The sequence below is a fragment of the Sapajus apella genome, unplaced genomic scaffold (assembly GCF_009761245.1).
Source record: "Sapajus apella isolate SASKATOON/1434 unplaced genomic scaffold, GSC_monkey_1.0 scaffold19, whole genome shotgun sequence".
Lineage (NCBI taxonomy): Eukaryota > Metazoa > Chordata > Mammalia > Primates > Cebidae > Sapajus > Sapajus apella.
The window spans coordinates 2,680,953-2,693,180 of record NW_022436959.1 but is presented as its reverse complement, the minus strand read 5'-3'; the positions used below and the strand labels follow the sequence as shown (position 1 = coordinate 2,693,180).

The window sequence follows — 12,228 nt, the reverse complement described above, 5'->3', positions numbered from 1 at the left end:
AGGAGTTTGAGAAGCAGCCTTCTCTGGGGTCTGTATATGGGTCTCAGAGGCTCTGCAGTGGGGAAAGGAAGCCATGCGCAGCCAAGTAGAAGAGCAGCTTTATGCAGATGCACAGAAAGTGGGGCTGTTCTCTGTGAATGCCCTGGCTAGAACTGCTGGAGGCTCACAACAGGCTTCACAGCTGGATTTTCCTTGTTTAACTCATCTACTTTGAGGGTGTCCATTTCAAGTCTTGATGCCAGCTTTTCAGTGCATTACAGAGAGCACTGAGCCATGCTTAGCATGTGCCAGGCGCTGCACTAGAGGCTTTCCATGAAATATAAAATGCTGATAATAATCTAATTCGGGTAGCATTATTGTCTGCATTTTTAAGTTGCAGAAAATGAGGCTCAGAAGGCTAAGGAACTCACTTGCTCAGAAGAGCACATGGATAGACAGTTTCAGGGTGGAGCAGAAAGCGACCCTGATCTGTGTGACCCAAGCCTGTTTGCTCCTCAATCTTTACCTCCATCTCTGCCTTAGCCTCAATTAATCTGATTCTCGGTTTCTAGCACTAACTTGGTCAGATTTCTGTTCTAGAAGAAGCTGTTCGGAGGAAAGGGCTGGATTTTCTTGGTGTGTTTGTAAATATTATTACAGCCCCAGAGCCCATAAACACAAGCATTTCTTTGTTGCCGGCCCATAGGGACCCTGGACTTTAGAAGAACACAGGCTGCTGTAACCCGCAAGTCCAGCGTTCACTCTCGCGGCGAGCAAAGCTGAAGAAGGCGGGCCAAGTAAAGGTCTTTCCCGGCCGCACGTGTACAGCGGGCCCGGGCGGCCTGTGCAATGTTCTTTCTGCTTTTCTGAAGATAATTACCTAGTATTCTGCATGTTCCTCTGGTGCAACCGAGACTGCTGCGGGGCTGGGGAGAAGGTGGTGAGGGCGATCGCGCAGCGCTCGGGGCGGGTCTGTGCTTTCACTTGAAGGCCTGCGCTCAGATCAGGGCGCCCCTTTCCCATCACTCACGGCCTCCAAGTTACTCGCAAATTTTGTAGGCAGACTGTCAGAGCTTGAAGCCAGCTCTGCCCTCTGCAAGCCGTATGAACCTAGGCCATCTGGGCTGCTAGGAGCCTTAGTTTCCCTAGTTGTGAAGAGGGAGGGGGCGACCTTGGCCCGGAGCTTTCCGAAAGACTGCGCACATTGCGCGGTTGCGGGATATGGAGCGCGTCTTCTATGGTGAAAGGCGCCTGCGGAGCGCTCGGTGCAGGCTGCTCCAGTTAAGTGGATGCGATGGCTGGAGGCAGATACTTTCCTCTGCAGTGGAGAGACGCCGACATCCCTAGCCCGAAGACTTGCAAGGCGTGCTGTAGGCCCTGGTGTAGGGGTTTGTGGGTTCTCTCTGCCGCTTACCCACTCTATCCATAGCAACTGTCGTCGGTCCCAGACCTCTACCTTGGAGATGCCAGGCGGCCCAGAGCCCAGGGTACTCCGGCGCCGTACGCCATAATCCAGAAGTGGATTATGACTTCTCAAGACCCCTCCCAGTCAACAGTATCAGGGTCCCTGCAAGCGGTTGACTGTGGGGGAGGCAGAAGCAAACCCTTTTCTCTACCAGCGGCTCTCCAGCCTCTCTCCCAGGACTGTACTCTGGCCTCCAGCCGCCGCAGTCCCTGGGGTAGGGACACAGACGCCGAGTTAGAGGCCCTGCCGCTGCTGGTCCCTGCTTGGTCGGCGCAGTGACGGTGTCGCTGGCGGCGGCGGGGGCCTTCCTTTGGCTGCCCCGCCATTTAATCAGAGCTATTATCAGACTGGGCTTGCAGGATGGCGCCGGCTGAGCTTTACCCCCATTAGCACAGGGCAGGCTGGGGGCTGGGTCCCGAGGCCACCGCCGATCCCGGACAGCTGCAGTTTCTGGGGAGCTATGAGAAAGACAGGCCCGGCGGCTCCAGCCTTCTCTACCCGGTCACTCTCAGGCTGACACTTTATTAGAATTTTATTTTCTAGCTTCCTGTCTGACTCTGACCAACTCTGGGCCATTGGAGCAAATCACTGAACTTCTCTGAATTTCGGTTTCCTCATCTGTAAAATTGGTCTGGATAGATACATAACTCAAGATTGTAGAGATTAAATAAAACGAAGCATCTGAAGTGTAATGCGGGGGACCTGGCGCGCTAAATGGTGTTACTACTCCAAGCACACTAGACTCCTAACTGCTTTTTTTTTTTTTAAGCCCCCTTTTTAAGTAAAAAAGAAGAGAAGAGAAAGACCATGGTCAAATGTTTCAAAGAGGTCCAGTGGTTAAGGACTTGCTGGGTTTCCCCACGACGGGCTGGGTTCAAGTTTCACCCCCAGCATCCACGGCCTGCGTGACTTTGGGCAAGCCATATCTTTTTCTTTTTTCTTTCTTTCTTTCTTTTTTTTTTTTTTCAGAAGGAATGTCGCTCTGCCTTCCAGGCTAGAGTGCAGCAGCACAATCTCGGCTCACCACAACCTCCACCTTCCGGGTTCAAGGGATTGTCCTGTCTCAGCCTCCCAAGTAGCTGGGACTACAGGCGTTCGTCACCATGACTAGCTAATTTTTGTATTTTTAGTAGAGACGGGGTTTCACCACGTTGGCCAGGATGGTCTTGATCTCTTGACCTCATGATCCGTCTGCCTTGGCCTCCCAAAAGTGCTGGGATTACAGCCGTGAGCCACTGCGCCCGGCCGTGGGCAAGCAATTTCTAAGGATTTGCTGGTTTTCCCCACGACTGACTGGGTTCAAGTTTTACCCCTAGCATCCATTGCCTGTGGGACTTTGGGCAAGTCATTTCAAAGGATGAGCACTAGAACTTCATCGGACTCTTGTGCACTGTTCACGAGCGTGACAGAATGCTGAGCAGAGTGGGCTCTCCATGTGTGTCATTAGCAAAATGTTTATACAAACCACAAACATCAGACTTTTTTTCCCCTAAGACGGAGTCTCACTCTGTCGCCCAGACTGTAGTGCAGTGGCACAATCTCGACTACAACCTCCACCTCCTGGGTTCAAGCTATTCTCTTGCCTCAGCCTTCCAAGTAGCTGGGATTACAGGCGCACACCGCCACGCCCACCTAATTTTTGTATTTTTAATACAGACGGTGTTTCACCAAGTTAGCCAGGTGGTCTTGAACTAACCTCAAGTGATCCACCCACCTCAGCCTCCAAAAGTGCTGGAATTAGGCGTGAGCCACCGAGCCCGGCCAACATCAGACTTTTCAAAAGATCTACAAGCAGACAACTTGTCTCCTAATCCTAAAGTTTATTTACGTGGGGAAGGGGAGATCGTCCAGATTTAGGCTCAAGGGAAAAGGGGTGAGATTCATCAACAGCATCTTCTGGCCCCCATTTTTCTCTTTGCATTTCCAGCCCAATGCCCTATTGATGTCCCACTTAAAGATAAAAGCCCAGCATTAAAAAGAATCACCATTATTTTCAGATGTCTGAAAAGAAAGAAAGAAGAAAGAAAGAAATTAAGAAAAAACACTCACAACAACCCCAGTATTGTCAGCATAGCTCCTAATCAGTAAAGTGTAATTAGCAAAGCAGGGCTAATTATTAAAGTGACCTTCTAAGTAGTGAATGTTTGTGAATGGTCGTTAAGTGGGATGTGCTGGGCATGAGGCCCAACCCTATGAACTGCCTGGGAATTCTTTTCATGCTCAGCTTGAGCCAGGACTGGCTCCAGCTCTCCAGTGTCCCCCAAAGCCTAGCCCTGTGTTTGGATTGACTCTCTCCCTCTGACATGCAAAGCAAATGACATATAATAATAAGCACTTGTACGTGTCCAGAAGTACCCTAAGTACCTTATCCGTATTATCTCATCTCATCCTCCCCATTTTGTGGATGAGGAAACTAAAGCACAGAGAGGTCACGTAACTTACTGTAAATGACACAGCAAATATGTGGTGGAGCACAGACTGAAAGTAATGTCTGCCTTTCTCCCAAGGTTCTTATGTTCCTACCCCCAGCTCTATTAGTCCCTACTCTTCTGCACCCCGAAAATACTTTGAAATTAATGGCAGCTCAACTACTCGAGAGGAAAACAGACAAAAAAAACCTCAGAACATTCCTCTGCATCTAACAAGACACCTAGGGGTGGAGGTTACAGTATCTGGTAGGGGTCTGAGGGTATTTGCTAGTCAGCGTGGCTTCTTGTCATTTACCTTTGGGTCACTTCTTATGTTGTATAACTGTGAAATATATCATATAACTAACATTTGGTGAGACAAAATATATATCAAAGCCTGTAGGAGGTGTTTTTATATAAATCATTTTCAAACAAATTTCATAATTTTATAATAAATACTTTGCAAGGATGATCCAATGAGCCACATTTTTGTAAGTATTTAGAACAAAGTTTATTAGAAATGACTATTGTTTATTCTTAAAATTCTGAAGAAATACATTTCTTAGGACAGCAACTTTTCAATGTGTGATTCAAGGTCTATCTGAATCCAAAGCACCTTAGAATTTTGTGTATTCCTTGGCTCGACCCAGAGCCTCCTGGACTCTGTGCCCTAGGAGTTGAAGTGAAGAGTGGTGGGAATTTACATTTGAACCAAGCACCCCTAAGAGGCTGCTGAACTCTGGCCAGGTGCAGTGGTTCACACCTGTAATCCCAGCACTTTGGGAGGCTGAGGCGGGCAGATCATCTGAGGTCAGGAGTTCAAGGCCAACCTGGCCAACATGGTGAAACCCCATCTCTACTAAAAATACAAAAAATTTAGCCAGGTCTGGTGGTGAGCACTTGTAACCCCAGCTACTCGGGAGGCTGAGGCAGGAGAATCACTTGAACAACCCAAGAGACAGAGGCTGCAGTGAGCAGAGATTGTGCCACTGCACTCCAGCCTGGGCAGCAGAGCAAGACTCCATCTCAAAAAAAAAAAAAAAGAGGCAGCGAAACTCTTAGTCTTTCTTATGGTACTGTAGTTTTCCTACTGGCCACATGTAGCTTTGTACTTGTCTAGAGAAAAAGAGAAACAGGAACTTCCCATCTCTGCTGAGAAGCTTTTGGGATGACTTAGAAAACACCACACTGAAACCTGTAGCTTCCATCCTTTCCCATCACACCATTAACCCAAAAGGGTGGCTTCTAGTTCTGATATGTCTGTTGTTTCTCTCAAGAATGGATACTGTAGGAGCATGAATGACGCAGAAAAGCTACCAACAGCACTCCCTTCCCCGCCCCATGCACACTCTACATAGAGTGTGCTGTTGAGGTGACTGTCCTTCGCTTGTCTTGCTACAGAGGAGGGGCCAAGGCATTTCAGAAAGTTTGAAAAGACCAGACGGGTCACTAAAATTCACCCCACTTATCTTATGGATGAGGAAATTTCACATTGAAGGCTAGGTCAGGATGTGACAAGCCCAAAGTCACACTGTTGGTCAGATCTTTGAACCCTGACTTCAAATTAATGCTTGACATAAGCCCTCCTACATGAGCTCTCCTTGGGAAAAGCAGAAAGCTCTCTCATCATCTGTCTCTGGTTTCCTAATTTATGCAACTATACCTCTCCTGTGTGGTGGCCCACACATATTGGGCTTTTTAGTGATGATCCTGAAGATGAAAAAGCTGCTCTAATAACTGAAGCTGAATTTTGTACCACGGTTTCATTTGACCTTGAAATTTGAGCTTTCATTTGATCTGAAACTGAATTTTGCACCATGGTTTCATTTGAGCAGGGAAGAAAGTTTGGAGTCTTGTCCTTGCTTGCCTTCAAGGATTCAACTTCTGGAAGAGCTTCTTGTTATCTGGGTTGCACCACAGCCATCTTTTGATTTTAAGTTTGACAGTACTCCACTGGGAATTCATTCTTTTGGAGGAGAGGAAATAGGGCAACATTTACATATGATCAGATAAAATGTAAGTATTTGAAACAAAACTTTAAAGGAAGATGGGTGAGTTGAAATATACCTATTAGGATTCTATATTATAAATAATGGAAATTATTTTCAATCTGGTTTGAATAATAAAAAATTTGTTGCCCCATCCGCTTAAATAGTTTAAAGAAAGCTTCAGGTGAAATATGATCCCAGGCTCAAAGGAAATGCTCTCCATTTCTCATCTCTGGTTTCTTGGAGTTGGTGCTATTTTTAGTCAGGCTTTTCTCTGGGGTCACAAGATGGCTTCAGCAGGTCTCATGGCCACGTTTCTCCTTGTTTGTACCCATTAAAAAATAGTTCTCCCTCACAGAAGCACATGCAGAAAGAGGAGTTCAAGAAATATCTCTTTACATCTTATTGATCCTGATTTGGGATCACATCAAATCAGTGCCTACTTCTAGAATCTGGGGTAGAGAAAGCCTTCCAAAACCACAGGACTGAGACCAGACAAGGGGTGGATTCATTTAGGAGAAATGAGATCACTATTGACAGTGGTCCTGGGGAGACCATCAATAGTGGTTCACCAGCACGTGCAAGGGAGGTGAGAAAGGCAGGAAGGAATGTCTTTATTCATTAGCGTAGCTAATTTCCGGCTTTTATAAAAAAGACTGGAGTAACAGACGCAAGGCAAATCCCCACAATGACCAAAAATGGCAACTGGTGAGGATTTGCCGCTGCAGATTCTGTCCTCCAAACCTTATTTCTTTCCGGAACGATTTAAATTTACATTTAAAATCCCTTTGCTAGCTGGAGAGAAATTAGGAGGTTGAGAATTAAAGCAAGGTTGGGGAGGTGGTAGGAAGATAAAATGTCTGTGCCAAAAAGGGATCTCAGAGATCATATAACTGGGGCACCGTGGCTCACATCCCTAATCCCAGCACTGTGGGAGGCTGAGGCGGGCGGATCACCTGAGGCTAGGAGTTCGAGACCAGCCCGACGAACATGGTAAAACCCTGTATCTACTAAAAATACATAAATTAGCAGGGTGTGGTGGCACGCGCATGTAATCCCAGCTACTTGGGAGGCTGAGACAGGAAAACTGCTTGAACCCAGGAGGCAGAGGCTGCAGTGAGCTGAGACCACACACTGTACTCCAGCTTAGGCAACAGAGCGAGACTCCATCACAATAAATAAATAAGTGAAATAGAGATAATCTGATGTCAAAATCATTTTAGAAGAAGCTGAGGCTCTGAAAGGTCACAACCATATCCAAGACTGAGAAACTCTGCATAAAAAGATTTTTTTTTTTTTCTTTTCAGGAAACCTGGGCTGTGTTTCTCAAATGAACCTCTGCAGAACACAGGTTGCTTCAGATGTTGCCTGTGTCTGTACAGCTCAAAAGGTAAAATGGTTTTTATATTTTCAAATGGTTAGGAAAAGAATCCAAAGGAGACTAATATTTTGTGACATTTGAAAATTACATGAAATTCAAACATCAGTGTCCACGAATAAAATTTTATCAGAGGCATTGGCAAATCTTTTCTTTAAAGGGCCAGATAGTAAATATTTAGCTTTTGCAAGCCATATGATTTCTGTCAGTATTATCCACCTCTGCCTTTGTAGCAGAAAAGCAGCCATAGACAAAATGTAAACGAATATAGCTGTGTTCTGATAAAACTTAATTTGCCACATAGAAATGTAAATGTAATATAACATTCAAATATTTCAAGGTATTATTCTTCTTTTAATTATTTTTCAGCCATTTAAAAACGCAACAACATTTCTTGGCTAGTAACTTGCACAAAAACGGATGAGTGGCCAGACTTGGCCTGCATGGGCCATGCTTTGCAGACCTCTGTTGTATTGCCTGCTTTGGCACCACAGTGGCAAAGCTGAGTAGCTGTGACAGTGACACATGGCATACACAACCTGAAATATTTACTAGTTGGCCTTTTGTAGAAAATGTTTGCTGACTCTTACTCTACAAGCGTTTTCTTAAACTTTAATTTACATGCCAAGCACCTGAAAATCTTGTTAAAATGCAGATGAAGTCTGGGTCAGTCCAGAGATTCTGCATTTCAACAAGTTCTCATGTGATGCCGGAGTTGTTGGTCCTGGACTGCACTGGAGGACTTTTCATTTACTCTTCTAATATCCTCTTATCAAACGCCTCAGAGGAACTCCTCTCTGGCTACACCCCCACTTGTTGACTTAGAATCATTTTTGCAGGGGGATGGGAATCTGCATGTGAAATAAGTTCTCCTCTGATTCTTTTGAGAACTGTCGATCTAGATGCTTTAACAGAGATTCAATAAGAAATTCATTGAGGACTGGGTATTTACCAGAAAGTTAACCTTGGTGCTTATGGGATTTGGGTAACTTTTTGTTTGACAAATAATTAATAGCATATTTTAAAAGGTCATTAATCTTCTAGTTGTTATGCCTGAAGGATTATTTATTTTTTGGTTAATCTCCAGAGAGTGAATGCTGCTTACAGCATCTTGATTTTACATGAAGGCAGTGACTTAGGTATGCTGATTGCAAGCAAATTGGTACCATCTTTCCCATTTGAATTGTGCAATTTAGGACCTGCCAGATCTATTCATGTACAGATAGGTTTAAAGAGGAGGGATTGGGTTTTATATTCTCCATGTAGTAGCAAACCAATCCTTTCTACAAGGCTCCATTAAGCCCTTTTACTGTTTCCTTTCTCTTTACTTCCTCCCCACATTGTCTCCTTTCTTTGATGGATAATTATCTTGAATTTTTGATCTTTATTTCCAAGTGTGGAAAACTTCTGAAGAATTAACCTTTCAAAAACATACAACTCATATTAGAGCTAAGAGAGGAATGAAGGGGCCTTTAATGAACATGGGGCTTGGGGTTTACGGAATGTGAATCAAAACTTTGGTTCCAGTTACAGCAAGGAGCAGACAGCCTGAGAGCCCAGAAGGATGGAGAATTGATCAGCTGTGGAAATAGAACACTCCTGCCCCTAATTGAGTGAGGAACCTGCATTGTGATGTGTGATCTGTCAGACACTCTGTTCAAACCACATTCATGACACTGTGGATCACGTGACTGGAAAAGCACTAACATTTTCTTCTTTTTTTATGCTTGTTAATGACTGAAAGCCAGCTCTCTCATTGATCTGTGCACTTGAGAGTGTAAGCCAGGACTGTAAGGACCATCTGCTTCTTATATGAGAGGAGGTGAGTGGAAGGAAATCTTTTATTTAGAAGCTACATAGAAGTTCAGGGCATGTTGAGGAATTACCAACCTACCATTAATCTAGGTTCTAGTTGCTTCAAGTGGGGCCTTGATAGGCAATTTTACTTTCATTTAAATTAGCAGAATTTCTTTGGAAAAGAGAAAGTCAAGTAGATGAAATTTAATAATGACAATCTTTCTTTGGAAAGGGAGGACTATCTTGAATGTTCTCAACTAGTTAAACTCTTATTTAACTAAGTTACAGTGATAGCAAAAAAGTAATATTATCCTACACACACACACACACACACACACACACACACACACACACTCACACACACACACTCCCCTATCTTGTCAGGGCTTCAGGGCTGGGAATGGTGAGTACAGAGAGCCTTCCATTCTTGACTTGATGCTTACCACAATGCAGCATGATTAGCCTTCTAGCTTAAAAGGCCTCAGAGTAAAAGAAACCTGAAAATGAAAATCCCCTTAGACCTCTTAGAATAAATTATGTGGATTTGCTAAGTACACAGACTGGCCCTCTTAAAAGCGAGATAACCAGTTTAACTATTGCTTTAGAAAGAGAATCTATGAGGCCAATTACAAGTCCTATTTTACGTTAGTGATTTTACACCAATAAATATAACCACCTTGAGTCCTTTGTGGGGCGTTGTTTTAAAACAAAAACCAAACAAATTTGAAATCTGTTTACATTTCAAAGATAAAGTAGCGAAGTGTGGTAAAGAGGCTGTCGGACTAGGAGTCAGAAAACTGGGATTCTCCCAGCTCCTTCTGAGTGGCCTGAGCGGGCCTGAAAGCCTTAGTCTTTTTCATCTGTGAGAGACAGAGGAAAACATCTGTGCAGCCTTCCTCATGGTATTTTAAAAATTAATTGCAAAGTTTATGGTATTTTTCTGAGGCACAAATGAAACAACAGATATAAAGTTCCCCTTTGAAAATTATAGATGCTAACAAAAGATATTTTGGAAGGTTACAATAGGCATATAGAGACTTTAACAGAATTTACGTGATTATTTTGACATCAAATCATGTTTTATTTTTCTCTTTCTCCTACAAGCCTCAGTTTTCTTGATATAAAAAATTATATATAATGTCAAAAAAAATAGAGATGGATCTTTCTTGATGATTAATTATGGGTTCTGTAGTTGCCAGTGTCCAAGATATACCCAATGAACCCACTTCCTGGTACGACATCCTTGGGTAGCCTCCTCACCCTACATTACACCAGGATTGGTTTGTGTGACCAAAACAGTACAGTAGAGGTGATGGCATGTCACTTCCAGGATTAGGTTATAAGATGCCGCACTTTTATCTCTCTCTCTCTCTCTCTCTCTCTCTCTCTCTCTCTCTCTCATCTCTACCTCTAGGGGAAACAATCTGCCATATTATGAGCATCTTTATGCAAAGGCCCAAGTGGCTAGAAATGGAAGTCTCCTGCTAGTAACATAGCTTAGAAGCAGATCCTCCAGCCCAAGTCAAGCTTCTAGATAAGTTCAACTTGCCAGTCAGCTTGACTGCAACCTCATGAGAGATCCTGAGCTAGAACCACCCAGGCAAATTGTACACAGGTTCCTGACCCTAAGACACAGTATAAAATAAATAATAGGCCGGGCGCGGTGGCTCAAGCCTGTAATCCCAGCACTTTGGGAGGCCAAGGCGGGTGGATCATGAGGTCAAGAGATCGAGACCATCCTGGTCAACATGGTGAAACCCCGTCTCTACTAAAAATACAAAAAATTAGCTGGGCATGGTGGTGCATGCCTGTAATCCCAGCTACTCAGGAGGCTGAGGCAGGAGAATTGCCTGAACCCAGGAGGCGGAGGTTGCAGTGAGCTGAGATCGCGCCATTGCACTCCAGCCTGGGTAACATGAGTGAAACTCCGTCTCAAAAAAAAAATAAATAAAATAAAATAAAATAAAATAAATAATAAATGTATAATTTGTTACATAACAATAGATGACTTGTATAGGTTCTATCAGGGAAAGAAAATGGCAGAAATGAAGATGATAAGTTCTTTTGACCAGAAAGAACTTAGCCAAGAAAGCCTGTTTGGCACATATTTTGTTACTCATCAGTTTAGCTATGATAAAGATTTGAGAGGCAAAATGTCAATATATAGTAGTTTAAACTAATGTTTAAACATGTATATATGGTAGTTTAAACATGTTTTGATGTTGCTATTGCCCCTGATGAATCATAGCAAACAGTTGAGGCAACTGTGCAGCATGAGAAGTGGAATTCACTGGGGAGCAACATATTTTCGTGTTTTAGCTATGCTCTAGTAAGGAAAACAGAGCTCATACAATAGCTCAATAGATGGAATTTAACATGGGGATCCAGCCACAGAGATTGAAAAAGCCAAAAGCCAAATAAGGAATGGGGAGGCAACCCACATTAGTAATAACAAGAAGCCTCTATCACTTCTATAACTGGAAAAATTAGGAGGTGAGCCATGTGGCAGAGACTGGAATGACAATGAAAGCTGAGGCTAGAGAGGAATGCACAGAGAAGCAGCCACTGCTGGAGATGCCGCCCTAAGTGGAGGGAGATGGGGAGAAATGCTTCCACAGGTGGCTTAATCTTCCACCAGGCTCCACCATTGGCCAGCCTAACCAGAATCCATTTATAAAGAGAACCTTGGAAATGTAATCTGCCAAATTTGCCCCCTTGTGAAACAGAGCAGGAGAAGGGTAGGAAACGGATCAGAAGGCAAACAAATGAATGACACCATCCACCTCTTTTGCTACTCAGCGTTTGTTCTCACATTCCTACCTACATTTATTTCCTACATTCTACCTACATTTATTTCCCAAACATGCTTCCATCATTCATACAAACGATGACACTTAACCTCCTTGAAAGGGAAACAAAGTCCCTTCCCATCAGTCATTTCAAAGTCCATAAATACTCATTTCAAAGTGCAGAATCACCAGGTGATATACTCTAGAGTCATTCTAAGGAATGCAACCACCTTCTCCATATGCCTCTTGCAGTCAACCTCATTTTTTCTAAGTCTTTGATTAATTGGGCAATATCACAACTGCCTTTGAATAAGACTAGATCTATACCTCAGGACATCTCTTAAGCAAAGTAGACAACAGAATATACTGCTTTGTTTCTTTTTTCCACTGAGAGTGCCCTTCTTCACTGTCTGTAAGGCCACCC

General features: G+C 43.7%; 1 long non-coding RNA gene across 2 annotated transcripts in view; it reads left to right on the top strand.

Annotated features, from left to right (window-relative positions):
- Nucleotides 1-10,646, top strand: part of LOC116557358 — a 231,370-nt gene extending 220,724 nt beyond the window's left edge. The window contains exons 2-4 of one of the 2 annotated variants that reach the window (XR_004271483.1): nt 7,148-7,230; nt 8,967-9,040; nt 10,430-10,646. This is a non-coding gene — a long non-coding RNA (uncharacterized LOC116557358). Of the gene's footprint in view, nt 1-7,147; nt 7,231-8,962; nt 9,041-10,429 lie in introns of both variants that reach the window. The other variant, XR_004271482.1, reaches the window with a different exon arrangement.
- Nucleotides 10,647-12,228: the final 1,582 nt, after the last annotated feature.